At 41.2% G+C, this 14,806-nt stretch overlaps 1 long non-coding RNA gene across 4 annotated transcripts in view; it reads left to right on the forward strand.

The window, feature by feature from the left end:
* The window catches only part of LOC112819928 (uncharacterized), a 69,938-nt gene that overhangs the window by 22,624 nt on the left and 32,508 nt on the right, over positions 1 to 14,806 (forward strand). For 2 of the 4 annotated variants that reach the window (XR_012376804.1, XR_012376803.1), the window contains exon 3: positions 6,406 to 6,468. The exons of 1 other annotated variant lie outside the window; for it this stretch is intronic. This is a non-coding gene — a long non-coding RNA (uncharacterized lncRNA). Of the gene's footprint in view, positions 1 to 1,078; positions 1,216 to 6,405; positions 6,469 to 14,806 lie in introns of those variants that run through there. One more of the 4 variants, XR_012376805.1, reaches the window with a different exon arrangement.

A 14,806-nucleotide genomic window follows, 5' to 3' on the forward strand; every position in this document is an offset into this window, starting at 1 on the left:
CCCAAACTGCCCTCAGGAAAAACAGAAGCAGCGTGAATTCCGATCCTGAGAATGGTTATCTGGGATATATACCTTATGAAAAAGTACGGATGTTCAGGTTGAGTAATGAGACACTCCGTTTGCAAATAACACATGTTCGTTTTCATGTTGCTTAAGACTCTTTGCTAGGAAACGAAACACTTGTAATTTAATATGTAATGTTCTCAGAGTACGAGGCCAAACCACCTCAAGTTGTGAACGCTTTGGCTCTGAAGAGCCAGTCGGGGTCAGGGCAGGGCAGGACTTGGCCTAATGCCCCTCCAGAATAAACCAAACAGCTACAGGAAGTGGTTTCCATGATTCAGTAGGTGGCACACTTCCTTTTGAGTCAGAACTGAATCATGGTCGTGAGAGACAAAAAAGACCTATTTCTTTATCCCATACTTTTTCCCTATTCCCAATAGTAAATTTATCACAGTCTGTCATATGACATATCCTGTTTAGTTTAACGTGTTTCACCAGAAAAGAAAAAAAATGCAAATCAACTACGAGGAGGCAAGAAGAGACTGGGAAACACAGCAGATGGAAATGAATTCAAGCATCAGTCTTTCACCAGAGGACCATATTCTCCGAGGAGATTGAAAGAAAAGCCACAATCTGATTTCACTGGGGTCATCAAGGCCCCTGGTTCTCTCAACTGGAATCTGACCCATTTCCAGTGGAAGCAATTAGATCACACTTACATAAACTGTGTTGCTTTAAATGGCTCTGCTCTGCTCTTCCCTCACTGACCCTGGCTTCCTCCCTGGCCTGTCTGCTGAAAGGCCCCCCTGGTGCTGTCCCAAGCATGGCCCTCGTTCAGCTGTGGGTGAAATGATCCTGTTCTGAATGTACTGAATGCTGCTGGCAATGCTGTAAATTGTTTGGAGGCTTAAGGAAAAACCCCCTGGATATCAACAAGTCATAAAAACAGAAATATTTTCTCAGTGTGTCTTTAATTTTTCAATATTTATAGTTTTGGGAATGTAAACATTTTTATCCATACTTTCAAACGATAAACTTGGTTTTATTATATCTTTGTTGCTTCCTTCTACCCCAGTTCCTTCTGATTGGCTGCGTGTCTCAAGACAAAGATTCAGAAACTCATGCTGTATGTCCTGTATTTATATCACTCTTGGAAGGCTGATAATCAGACTGAAATCAAAAATCTTACTGCCATGGGGGCTCCTGGGTGGCACCGTTGGTTAAGCAACCCACTTGGTTCCGACTCAGGTCATGATCTCAGGTTCGTGAGATCAAGCCCTGCATTGGGCTCTGCACTCTGCATTCTGTGCAGAGTCTGTTTGGGATTCTCTCTATCTCCTGCTTCCTCTACTCAGCTCGTGTGCACCCACACGCTCTCTGTCTCTCTAAAATAAATAAATAAAATAAAATCTTTAAAAAAAAGAAAGGAAACGTTATTGCCATGTTAGTATTCTGCAGCTGCTTCTGTGAACTATTCCAGTGGTTTGAAGAATACAGCATTCAAAATCACATAGATCTATGTTCAGATGCAAACTCAACAAAAAATTGCACAGCTCTGTGACCTTAGGTAAGTCTCTTAACCTCTCCGAGCCATAATTTCCTTCGTCTATAAAATGGGACTCTAGCATAAGAACAATATTACTGTGAGAACTAAATAAAGCTTTTACCTAGTGCCGAGAACAGCTCCTAGCTCATATTTGGCGTTTAAAATAAGCTAGTGCCCTTTCTCTTTATTTACAATACCTTTCCACTGGGAGGTCAGAAGAGCGTTTGGACAGAACAGCTGCATGCGCACGCTGAATCTTACCCTTCCCCAAAGACGTCAGTCCCATCCAGCTCCTTCAGCACTTTCATCAACAGCACCTGCAGCGTATATCATATCAAATGGTATCCTTAATGGAACAGTAGAGTAGCCCAGCCAGGAAGCAGGCTTTAAAGCCAAAGCCAGCTCTTCTGGACAGGACAGTTGTGGCTGATAGATGACAGCCAAATGTGAAGGGAGTCCTCATCTGACACATGGAAGAGAGCACCTAGAGAATGGGCAGGAAAAAGAACCATGGGCAGCACTCACAGCCAGACAGAGCAGCTGCCGGGCCCGGGTCAAACAGGCTGGTAGACAGGTGGAAATGCGAATACACGGTGGATTTGAAACGCCCTTCTAAAACATCCATCCGTCCACATCCCTTCAATTCCTCCCACAGAGCCATACGGAGAGGGTGATGGCTTTTAGAGAAGAGGGGTGGTACCACCCCACCCCCAGAATTAAGGTCCGAAAGATCATTTTGTACTCACCTGCCTTAGAGTCATCACTTTGTATATGGTGGTTGCCAGGTTTCCTGGTTTCCTGACTGTCTCTTCCCCTGGACTGGGAGCTTCTAAAAGGCAAGCAATGTGTCTTATTTGTTTTTGAACCAACCCTTACCGGTAGCACAGTCCCTAACCCATAACAGATGCTCAACCAGTGTTTGTTGACGTAAAAGAAATACAAGAAAGTCCAATCGGAAGGACCACGGGAGAACTTCAACAGGAGTTGATGGCCTCTGGGGCTGAGGTCTCATAGGAGGACTGGCTGGATAGGCCAGTTTTGAGGAAAAGAGCCAGAAGTCAGAACCCCAGTGTGAGAATATGGAGAAAAGAAGACAGAAACCGTTTTTTGAAAATTGCACTTGTGGGCAGTCCAAGCTAGACATGACTTCTGGAGGTCTGGCCATTGTCTGAGTAGAGTGTTGATCGCGTGTGTGCTGGAGGCTTCTGTTTAAATAACTACCGGAGTAAGATGACTCAGCAGCCAGAGGATGGGGCGCTCTCAGGCTGTCTCCTCCTTTTCAGTGACAAATCATATTGCCCCGGGTGTCTGTGGCGGTCTCTGATATGACCCACGATAGCTCCTGTCTTGCCAGCTCATCAGCCAGGGTGCCAAGTCACCCATCACTAATCTGGAGACAGAAATGGTTTGACAGGCATGATCTCATGCCCAAGCCTGGAGATTCCTCTTTAAAATGGACTCTTATCAGTGGATTGCGTTTCTGAAATTTAGAGGCTGCTTTTAAATTTTTATTCTATCTCTCCATCAAGGACTTCTGATTGTCGTCAGGATAAAGTCAAATTTTGATATTCTGGCAGCTGAAGTCCTGCAGAAACTGATCTACACCTGCTCTCCTGGCACCATTGACTCTAACTGTGCTTTGTTTCTTGTTTTCCCTTAACACGGGCTTGCTACTTTTTGTTTCTTTGTTTTCATCCCCGGCAGATATAGGGCAACAGGACAAAGCTCTAAGAAAGAGGCCTAGGAGGAAATCCTATCTAGGGCCTATTTCCTGAGAATTTCGGGAAGTTACCATTATTAAAATTTAACGGTATATTGCTCATGAACTAGCAGTGTTCTCTGGATTTTTTGTTTGACAAATGCTGATCACCTTTCAAGTAGGGATCCATGGATACCTCAGATACACGGATCAAAAATTGCAGGAGCCCGTGAATGAAATTGTGAATTGGACCAGCTGCAAAGTGTTCTGCCTAAAAAGAACAAAGTAAGATTTTAAACTTTTATTCTTAAGCACTCTAAGTGTTTACATGTCTGCGGGACCGATATCAAACTTCAGATCCCATTTTTGCAACCCACTGCTCAGATGAAGGAAGTAACCCACACCGTCCACACCGCCACTCTTTACCTTTAATGCCACCTTACGCCCGCACTCCAGACAGCTTGTCCAGTGAGAATTCTCTCAGCTGCATCAGTACATACAGTTCCTGGTGAGTGACGTGGTCACACATTCTGTTTCCTCAGAACTTAGTTCAGTTGGCCCAGGACAGGTAGTGGTGCTTACTACTATTCATTCAATTTGAATTTGAAAGAGGACCTCACCACTTGCTTCCATCCTCTGTAGATTGTACTCAAGAATAATGGAGAATTGTGGCTTTGTATTTACCCCCCAGCGTTTTCATTGTCAACCTAATTATTATTCACAATAAGTAATTTCTGTTGGCAGACGGTGGTAACTCTTGAAGTCCCCTTTTGAGCCCAGAGAAATGTTGTTCTACTTGAGATAAATGGGTAACAAAGAGAGGAAATATTCAGAAATATCTGTGATTCTAATTCACTTAAAAATTTTACTTTTTCCACTTTGAGCTATGCTGTAGTTATGAGTCCTTAGGAAATCCATTTTGGATTGCTTATGATTTTTAACATTATTGAAAAATGAAATAAAACATTTCATAAGTTTATTATAGATGTTTCAAAATGTATAGATAAGCACACAGAAGAAACTCTGCAACATCTACAGTCTCCCAACCCAGAAATAACCACAATTAATACTCGAGAGTTCCCCAAGCTTTTCCACCTCTAAGGAATTTCGAATATGTTACTTTGTTACCTATTTTCACAATTGAGTAATAGTTGATGTACCTCTTTCTACACCAGTTTAATTGCTATAATGATTTATTATTTTATGGTTTTTTCATGATATATTTAAGCTTCCTTATTTTTCTCACTGTTATGCAAATGCTCCAAAGACACTTTTGTAAATAAATATTTGTCTGAATCTCCTGTTAAGCCCTACAAGTCGAGTTTCTGAATCAAGGTCATGATTTTTCTTAGGTTTCTTTTTTTTTAATGTGTGGTAAAATTTTCCTCAGAAAATTTGTATCAATTTATACTCCTACAAGTGGTGCAGATTGTTTTTTTAGAATCACCATGACAATCTCTGCTGCAAACACCTTTAAAATAAACATATGTGTGTGTGTCTGTCTGTTAATTAACGAACATTTATTGATCATTGCCCTAAGTGCCATGCACTGATCTGGGTACTGAAAGAGTGAACGAGGTAGGCGAAGACCTTCTCAGCTTAAATTTTTTGATGGAATTGAACAACAAGCAGATAATATCGTTAATATCATTTCAGACTGGGATATATGCTGTGAAGAAGAGTAAAGCAGTGTGTGAACGCATTTGTGTGTGAAAGTAGGGTGGAGTTAACTGTTTAGACAGATGGTCAGGTAATGCCCGGTATAAAGATTCAATATCAAGATAGAAAATGTTTCTTAAACTAATACTTGATTATTTTAGAAAACTCTGAATGTGGACAAGTACAAAGAGAAAATAAAATGTTACCTCAAGTTCTAGCAATTTGGTTCCTATCCTTTCGGTTTGGTTTCATCACACGCACACATAAGCATGCACATGCACCTATGTATTAAGATATTGCTGAGTACACTGTACATATTTGCTCAGCATAGAAGACACTAGTAGTCAGAAATTTGCATGACCAGTGGGTCCTGTGAGAAGATTCAGTGCTCAGAAACTTAGGGTTTTTTTATTCTGTGGGCCAGTAGTTATCAAGAGTTTTGCAATTGCAACAACCACTGGCAATTTGGTTTAAAATATTTCCTTTCCCTCTTTTTCTTAAAAAGGCTGCATGGCGCATATACAGGTTTGCTTTTTTCATTAAAGTGGGTAAAAATTCATACCCTATGGCAGAAAAATCTGCAATGGGCTAGAGATCATTGGAGAAGCCACAGAAGGCCACAGGACAGGCTCTCGCATTCACAGTTTTGAGATGAAAATACCAATAGGAAAAAACTTGCTAATGCAATCTTGCAAATTCTTGGAGCATATCCTCCCACCTCTGAAAACATCGCAGCCAGTTCTCTCTCTGTCAGGCCTCTAAACAGCACCATTTTGCTCCGCAGTTGTAAAATAAGAAGTCTTTTCTGACACTTTTTTCTCTTAGAGCCCAAACCCAGTGCATCAGCAAGTCCTGTTGGCTCTACCTTCACATTGAATCCTGACTCCAGCCACCTCTCACTACCTCTGTTGTCGGCACCAGGGCGCACAGTACCACCATCTACCTGTGAAGAGAGCCGACTCCTTCCTGGTCTGCTTTTAAACTTTCCTCCTCCTCTCACTCCAACCCTGTACCCCATAAGACCTTTCCCCCAGAACGGCCAGGGCAACAGTATTTCTATAACAGAAGCAAGGCAGGAAACAGAGGGCGTACACAAAGTAGGTAATTGGAAGAGTTTAATAAAGGAGCAAGTTGCAAAGGTAAGGACAGGCTTGAGGGAAATCAAAAAGGAATGATGTGCTGTCTCAGAGTAGAGAAGTAGTTACCAGAGTCCAGAAAGGGGGATGTCCAGACCTCACCCCACGTGAGCTCTTTGATGCCCTCCTTTCTGTCCAGTCCTGTTCACTCGGAGCACTGAGCCAGAGGAGGGTAAAGAGCGGATCTGGAGGGGCAAATCAAAGGAATCCTTTAAAAATGTAAATCAGAGAATGTCCTACCCCCTCCAGATCCTGGAATGTATGCCTGTCTCATTCATTAGTGGGCTAGACTTTTTCTCCTCTTGGTTTCCGTATGGAGGGAGTGATTCCTAAATACATTCCGAGCTTCTCTCTGTCTCTAGATACTCTGCTCCTGGGAAGATGGATTGACTTCTCCGGTTGGTAAGTGTGGGACAGAATACCAGGTGCGTCCCTTCACCCCCTGGGAGTGACAGCCGACAGAACGCAGGCGCTCTCTCCTGTTCTGCCGTCATGTCCGTCTTCCTCAGGCTGCCTTGGCCCTGCCAATAGATGCACTGATCACTGCTTCTGTCTGCCTGCTCCTGGGGTTCAACATTAGCTAGTCCACTGGGCTGAAGAACCCAGAGCAGCATCTAACAACTGCCTCAACAGATAATAAAGCTGGTGTGTTGGCTTCCGTCTTTACTTTAGAACAGAATTTCTTCCTTTATTCATTCATTACATGTGTTTTGAGAGAATGCTCTATTCCTGATACTTTTCTACTGCTCGGGATTCATGAGAGAGGGAGAAAGGGAAAAACAGATAAAAATGTCTTGCTTTATTTCACCGTTATTAAAAACCTGGTCAGGAAGATGGGTACAAGTTATTGGGGGGTCTGTTCCGAGGCTTGTAGCTTGATTCAGAGTCAAGTTCTGATTAAAACAGAAAGGTCTCATACAAGGCTGTTCCTGATACTGGGACGAAGCTAATGTGAGCTTGCTTTTTAGCCGCAGATATGGACTACACCAGATGGAGCTGTTACACAAAGGCAACTTTATTTACAGCAAATAAGGAGATCATGGGGAGTAATTTCCAAAGCCGTGGTTCCCTGAGCAGGGATAAAGGGGTTCCTTTTATTTGGGGTTTGTGATAAATATTCAGAGGGAAAGTTTTGTCATTGCATGTAAAAGGCGGGCAGAGGTTTGCACAGGTGCACCTAGACAACCTGCCTATGCACACACTGTATGTTATGTAAATCAAGCTCACGCCTCTCCCAGGGCAGGGATCTTAACATTATAATGAAGTTGAGGCAACTGTCGGGCACTTTATGGCTCAGCTTCTCAAGCATCGCCCTGGTGGTCAAGCTCTAATTTGTCTAGGCCAGGTGGAGTTTGTTTCTTTTCCTGTTCCAGAAATTCATTAGTTTCTAAGAAATAAAACTGATAGTAAGACCTGCCTGTAGAGGGTCTTGCTGGTGACAATATGATCCTTGCTCTTTCTGTCCTCATCTCTCATCACACTCTTTTTTTCTCCCTTTTGTTGGCTTCTTTGCTAGTTTTTTTTTTTTTTTTAAAGATTTTCCTTATTTATTTATTTGAGAGAGAGAAAGAGCAGGGTGGAAGGTGGATAAGGTGGGGCGGGGGGGTGGGGTGGTGGAAGCAGACTCCCTGCTGAGCAGGGAGCCCAATGCGGGGCTCGATCCCAGGACCCTGAGATCTTGACCTGAGCTGAAGGCAGATGCTTAACCGACTGAGCCACCCAGGCGCTCCTTCCTTGCTGTTCTTTGAACGCATGATACACACTCCCACCTCTGTCCTTTGTGCATGCAGTTCCCTGCACCCAGACCACTCCTTCCCTCCATGGTCCCCATGATCTAGTCTCTCACTTCTGTCAGGTATCTGTTCAAATGTCACTGTCACCATGAGGCTTCTTCCAACCACCTGTAAAAAAATGTTTTTAGTCTTTCTCTCTTTCTCTTACCTAGTTTTTCTTCATATCATTTATTACCATTACATGTATGTGTTGCATGTTTTAAAAAGTGACTGACACAGAAGAAGCACTTTGCAACGACAATGATCTTGACAATGAACATGCATGACATCATGCTTACTATCTGCCAGGCACTGTTGTAAGAGCTTTACAACTAATAAGTCATTAGTTTCATATCGTATCACTTCATATCAACCTCCTAAAGTAGGAACTGTTATCATCTGCACTTTACAGATAAAAAGGCTGAGGCACAGAAGTTATGTAATCTGCCCAAGGTCACAGAACTTGTAAAAGTGTGAGCAGAGATTTAAACATAGAATTGTACCCCTGTCAGCAGGGAGCCTGCTTCTCACTCTGCCTGCCACTCTCCAGCTTGTGCTCTCTCTCTCTGACGAATAAATAAATAAAATCTTAAAAAAAAAAAAAAATCTACCTTGGTACAAGAGCAGGGACTTTGTTTTGTTCATGTTCTATCCCCAGGGCATAGTATAGTGCCTGGTATAAAAGTATTAATAAATGAATAAATGATATTATCTGCTTCTTAGAGTTTTGAAGATTAAAAATACGAGCAAAGGGCTTCAATCAGTGCCTGGTACATAATTAGAGCTCACAAAGATTTTTTGAAAAAGGAAGCTGCCTTCCAGTTAACCATGGCCTGTGATAATACCCTCCATCTTCTGAGCAGCAGTTAGATATTGTAGTGGGTTTTCAACATCAAATTAGGAGAACAGTTCTCAAGCTATGCTCCGATCTATTTTTGCTGGACTCTGAGCTGGACCAGTGTCTTCACTGCTAAAATCAAATAATGGAATTTTCTCAGCTCTCAGAAAAACCCCAAATAAGTAGATGGAATCTTTGAAATTTTGGATTTTTCTCTCATGACTTTCTCTTAAAACATCAGCATTTGCATTTTATCTGCTAGAACAGAAGTGAGCAAACAAGTAGCAAACAAATACTAACAGGAAGAGATGGAAACAGCCCTAACTGGAAACCAGGAAGCAGCTTTGTTTTATTTATAAATAAAAGATCCAGGGAGTGTGACTTACAACACCAACACTGAATATTCTTGAAAAGTACATAAAATCAACACATAAATATTCATATATCTATTTGGTTATCTGTATCTAGATACAGATACATAAGTCTATTCGTGCTAAATCAGTTTTTTGGACTGGAATAAATATATCTGTGTTTTATCATGTGACATGAAGAGTACTTTGACTTCCAGGATGTTCTGCTTCCCAAACAAATTAGAGAACTTTTGAACTTGGAGAGCAAGAACAAAGAACAAGTAGAAACCTAGCAAACCCAGTGTCAGAGATTTCCCACTGGATCACTCATCACTTAGATGAGGACACCCACAAGGACCTTCGCACCGCTGTATTTTCAGTGTAATTTTTGGTCTGTCCTTTCTCCTCCACCCACATGGAAGTCATTCAAGTGTTTAGAATACCAAGAAATGGCGGTTCTACAATGTCACTCAGACACTATACAGATAACTCACAGACCATTTGAAAAAAAAAAAATATATATATAACTATCAAGAAAATATGATTTTCCCCAATTGGTAAAGCTTACAAAAGAAAAACCAAGATACGATTTTAGAAGTTACCTAGTAGCTTAGTGTTATGTTGCTTAATTATTTTTACAAAGTAATAATGCAGACATTGGATGGAAAGAAAAAGTTTGCAGTGTAAGAGTAAAAATGTGAAAATAACATGTCATTTGAAGGGCCTAATTATGCTATTGGAAAAGGCACTGAACTGTAGCTATTTTCATTAGTGGGCATTGACTGTGCAAATTCCCACTTAAGTCGGGCCTTTGCCATTGCCCCCCAAACCATGCCCTTCGTGTAAATAGTGCAATTTCCACCACAGGCATAAATCATGGGGATATTAACCAGATCTCCTTGAACAGTTCCACTGAGTTCCTCCTGGCTGTAATGAATCTCACCCAGCAGTCAGCTGAAACATGTTTATTTTAAAAATATTTAAACATTTACTTGGCGCAAAATAAGGGACCAGCAACAGCATGTTTAATGGCAATTTTCTTAGCAAAAAGAGGAGAAGTCGATGTATGCATTTACAGTAAGTCCTTACCTCACAGAGAGACACATTCCAAATCTAAAAAAGAGCAAGATATAAAATCCCGCCCCCCTCAAAGCTGCAAAATCATTTCTCAAAAGAACCAAGACAAAATCCTCCGAACTTGGAATGTCCCCTTTCCCTAATTTTCTTTTCCTCTTCATTGTTGGCATTCCATTTCTCTAGCCACTGTATCTTTTATCTTGGTAAATCCCTTTAGATCCTCACTATATCCCCCGCCCCCCCTGCCAAAAAAATTTTTTTTCTTCCACTGGCAGTGTTACTGAAAGCAGCCTAGGCTCACCAGTACCAGCGAGGCAGCTAGGGCAGTAACATGTCCCTTTACTGGAATGATTCCTGCTCACTTGAGGAATCAGCCAGGTCTCACAAGCAAAGAGCAAGACAGGTTAGTGGGTCTCTGGATCAGTCTGGGACCATCTCTATGTTCCTGGAGTGGTTTCTGCAAATTGTGCATCATATGCATCAGGAAAATGTATACAGAAAGATCTAGAACTGGAGGAATTCTTGTTTAAAGTATGGAAAAATAGGGCACCTGGGTGGCTCAGATGGTTAAGTGTCTGCCTTCGGCTCAGGTCGTGATCCCAGGGTCCTGGGATCGAATCCCGCATTGGGCTCCCTGCTCCTTGGGAGCCTGCTTCTCCCTCTGCCTCTCTCTCTCTCTCTGTCTCTCATGAATAAATAAATAAAATCTTTAAAAAAATAAAATAAAATATGGAAAAATAGATGAAATATCACAAGCTGCCACTTATTGTGAGCCTTGTGATCACACCATACAGCTGCTTCGCCCTGGTGCTCGACCTCATGGAAGACGTGACTCAGCTGCTTTTGTGCATTAAACATGTCCAGTCACATTGTACAACAAAATAGATATTTCAGTAGCTCTACTTCAGTCTAGGCTCATGTATTTGTGGCTCATAGGCCAAATAGCCAGTTCTGTTGCACCTCATTCTTGCCTAGAACGTAACACAAACGCAAACCTCGTTATATCTCAAATGCCAATGCTTACATTTCATTTTTGCCAACATCTCCATTCACTAAAAGCTTTGAACATTTAAAATATGTTATGTAAAAATAACCTCGATGTTTCTGTACAAAATGTAAAAGGATAGAAGACTGTGGTTAACATTTCTAAAAATAAGGTTAAGAACGTTGCTCTTAAAATGTAATTACAAAGCCACCGGTGATTGTAGTGAACGAGGAAATTGCATTTGTAGCATGTAATTGGCATTGACAATGAATGCAGAGATTTGTAAAATTTAATTGCTACTCTAATACTTGGACTACATCAGGCGATCATAAACTAATTTCTAGAAAACTTTCAGTACCAACTCATGCTCTGCAGTTGTGTACCCTGAATCATAAGGTATATTTTTAAACCCCAACTCAAGAATATGCTGTATTTTTTAAAGATAACAGTTGGCTTGGCCAGGACTAGCAAACTATTTCACTTTCAAGCTTAAAATTGTTTGCTACTGCCTCATCATGTCTCATCTACTTTATTTCATATAATTCATAAAACTTTTGCCATGAAGAGCATAGTATTGCATATATTCTGGCATCTTTATGGTTGAAAATAAGAATGGGAAGAAAAGCAAGGGGCCAGCTCCATCTGTGAATGAGCACTATCTATATCTCAGCGCTCACATCCAGTTCACCACAAAGTTCTATCTGTTCCACATTAGCTATCTTTCATCCTCTTTGATGCCCTCCCCTAGGCCTAGTGACCAGCCTCTGTCATCTAGCCTTGTGCAGAACCCCCTGACTGTCTTCCCACCTTTATGCTTCTCTCCCTTAAAGCAGGGGCGCCTGGGTGGCTGAGTTGGTTAAGCGACTGCCTTCGGCTCAGGTCATGATTCTGGAGTCCCAGGATCGAGTCCCGCATCAGGCTCCCTGCTCGGCGGGGAGTCTGCTTCTCCCTCTGACCCTCTTCCCTCTCGTGCTCTCTATCTCTCATTCTCTCTCTCTCTCTCAAATAAATAAATAAAATCTTAAAAAAAAATCTATTCTGCACACAACGGCCAAAGAGATACTTTAAAAATTTTAATCAGATTACCTGTCTCCCCTTCTTAAAACCTCATAAAAGCATCCCACTGCATTTAGAGTAAAATCCGTACTCCCTGGCTTGGCCCACATTGTGCTTTTTACCCCGTAGCTCCTCATGCCCTACCGCACTGCATTTCAGACATCATGTCCCAGCCATGCACCAGCCTTTTCTGTCCCTTTAACGTGCAACCACTTGCCGATCCCTCTGCTTAGACCAATGTTCCTTTAGCCATACTAAATACTCAATATTGATTGTCTTTTCCGACAGTAAAGCCATTGTTTAGTCATTCCCTTTGCTTTGAGCCACTGGGTAGACATTGCTGGTTCACTGTGATCTGACTTCCCTTTGTTCTTGGGCATAAAGGAGACTCTACTACTTACCTAGCACGTTTGTAGTCAGTTGAAGCCATGTGTCCAGTACTAGCCGTGAAATGTGAGCATTAAGTGAGATCTGTTAGTTCTGGCCTGAGGCGATGAGCCTTCTGATTTTTGCAAGACAGATTCTCTATCACGATTCAGGTCTTGGTTCGAATGTCACCCACTCAGGGAGCCCCCTCACCCCAGCCCAGTCACACTGCCCACATGACCTTGTTGGTTTTTTTTCCTCCATTACACTATTTAGTGTTTGAAGTCATTTATGTGTTTATTTAGTGTCCTCTCCTCCACTGAAGATATTAAAATACTAATTTTCACATGATAGGTACTTTTCTTTTTTTAAAGATTTTATTTATTTATTTGACAGAGAGAGACACAGCGAGAGAGGGAACACAAGCAGGGGGAGAGGGAGAGGGAGAAGCAGGCTTCCCGCGGAGCAGGGAGCCTGATGCGGGGCTCAATCCCAGGACCCTGGGATCATGACCTGAGCCGAAGGCAGATGCTTAACTACTGAGCCACACAGGTGCCCCATGACAGGTACTTTTTAAAAATTTTTTGCACTGTGTTACCTCGTCTGCCTAGTGCAGTGGCTGGCTCAGAGCAGTGCTCAAGAGATATGTGTTAAATATACAAACAGAGTACAAATAAGAAACATTCAACCCACTCTCACTCTTCAAGACCTCATATATATATATATATATATATACCATTTTATATATATATATATATATATATATAAAATGGTAGACAAACCTCATTCAGTCATTAATCCATTTATCTAGCCATTCATTTACAAATCCATTCAACTTGCACTGAGCACCTCCTATGAGTCAGGCACTGTACTAGACAATGCAAAAGTGAGTACCATGGGGTCCTAGCCATTGAGGCACTCCTATTGTGGTGGGACAGTAGGACATGTGAGCATATAATTATGGTTCCACGTAGTATATGGTAAAATGGAGGTTGGTGCAAAGTGCTATGGGAGTGACAGAGAGGAATTAGTGAAACTTTTAATTTCCTATTTCACTGACAATATATGTTATCTAATATTTTGATATAGTAAAAGTACTAAATTATAAAGCTTATGTTCTGCTATGATTATAATGATCCTTCAAATATCCTCAGAAAAGTGTTACCACTCTAATAAGATGTTAGGATAGTTTGGCAAATTCAAATTTAAATCATATTTATTTATTTAAGAGAGAGAGACCACATGTGAGCAGCAAGAGGGGCACAGGGAGAGGGAGAGGGAATCCTCAAGCAAACTCCCTACTGAGTATGGTGCCCACTCCAGGACCCCAAGATCATGACCTGAGCCAAAATCAGGAGTCAGGTGCCCAACTGACTGAGCCACCCAAGTACCCTGCCACTTAATTAGTAGAAGTTCTATTTGTTTGTATATACAGAGATGATAGTCATTATGCATGGCCTATGTCACTGGATGTTGAAATTCCTGTTCTTTCAAATTGAATTTGTGAACCTGGTTAGTAATTCAGTGTCTTTGTGCTTTGATTTTCCCACTGATGTAAAGTGGTATCAGAAAAATTCCTTCTATTAACTTCAGACTAATAATGTTTGAATTAAGGTTTTAAATGTGAAAAGAAAGACCAAACAAATCTTTGTATGTTTTGGAATCTTTTTCTTTCTTTCTTTCTTTCTTTCTTTCTTTCTTTCTTTCTTTCTTTTTCTTTCTTTCTTTCTTTCTTTCTTTCTTTCTTTCTTTCTCTTTTATAATTTCATGTCTTGGAATATTTAAGTTGTCTTAAAGTAAATCTTTTTTAAAAAATATTTATTTCTTTGTTTTATTATTATCTTTAAAATTTTTATTTAGGGATGCCTGGGTGGCTCAGTTGTCTGCCTTTGGCTCAGGTCATGAGCCCAGGGTCCTGGGATCAAGTCCCGCATTGGGCTTCTTGCTCAGCGGGGAGTCTGCTTCTCCCTCTGCTTGCTGCTCCCCCTGCTTGCTCTCTGTCTCTCTCTCTGACAAATAAATAAATAAAATCTTTTAAAATTAAAAAAAATAAATTTTTTATTTATTTTTTAAGTAATCTCTACATCCAGTGCAGGGCTCAAACGCACAACTCTGAGATCAAGAGTTTGCATGCTCTCCCTACTAAGCCAGCGGGGTGCCTGGTTTTAAATTAAATCTTGAATTCTTGAATTCCGCTTTGATATTTAGAGTGCGGTGATCTTGAGAAAATTAATGATCTCACTAAATTCCAATTTCTGTAGCTGTAAATTTGGGTTGTTTTAAGAATTGAGTAAGTTAATAAGTGTCTTTGGCACAACA

Source organism: Callorhinus ursinus, unplaced genomic scaffold (assembly GCF_003265705.2).
Source record: "Callorhinus ursinus isolate GAN/ISIS: 27379988/994484 unplaced genomic scaffold, GSC_fseal_2.0 scaffold3, whole genome shotgun sequence".
NCBI classification, from domain to species: Eukaryota; Metazoa; Chordata; class Mammalia; order Carnivora; family Otariidae; genus Callorhinus; species Callorhinus ursinus.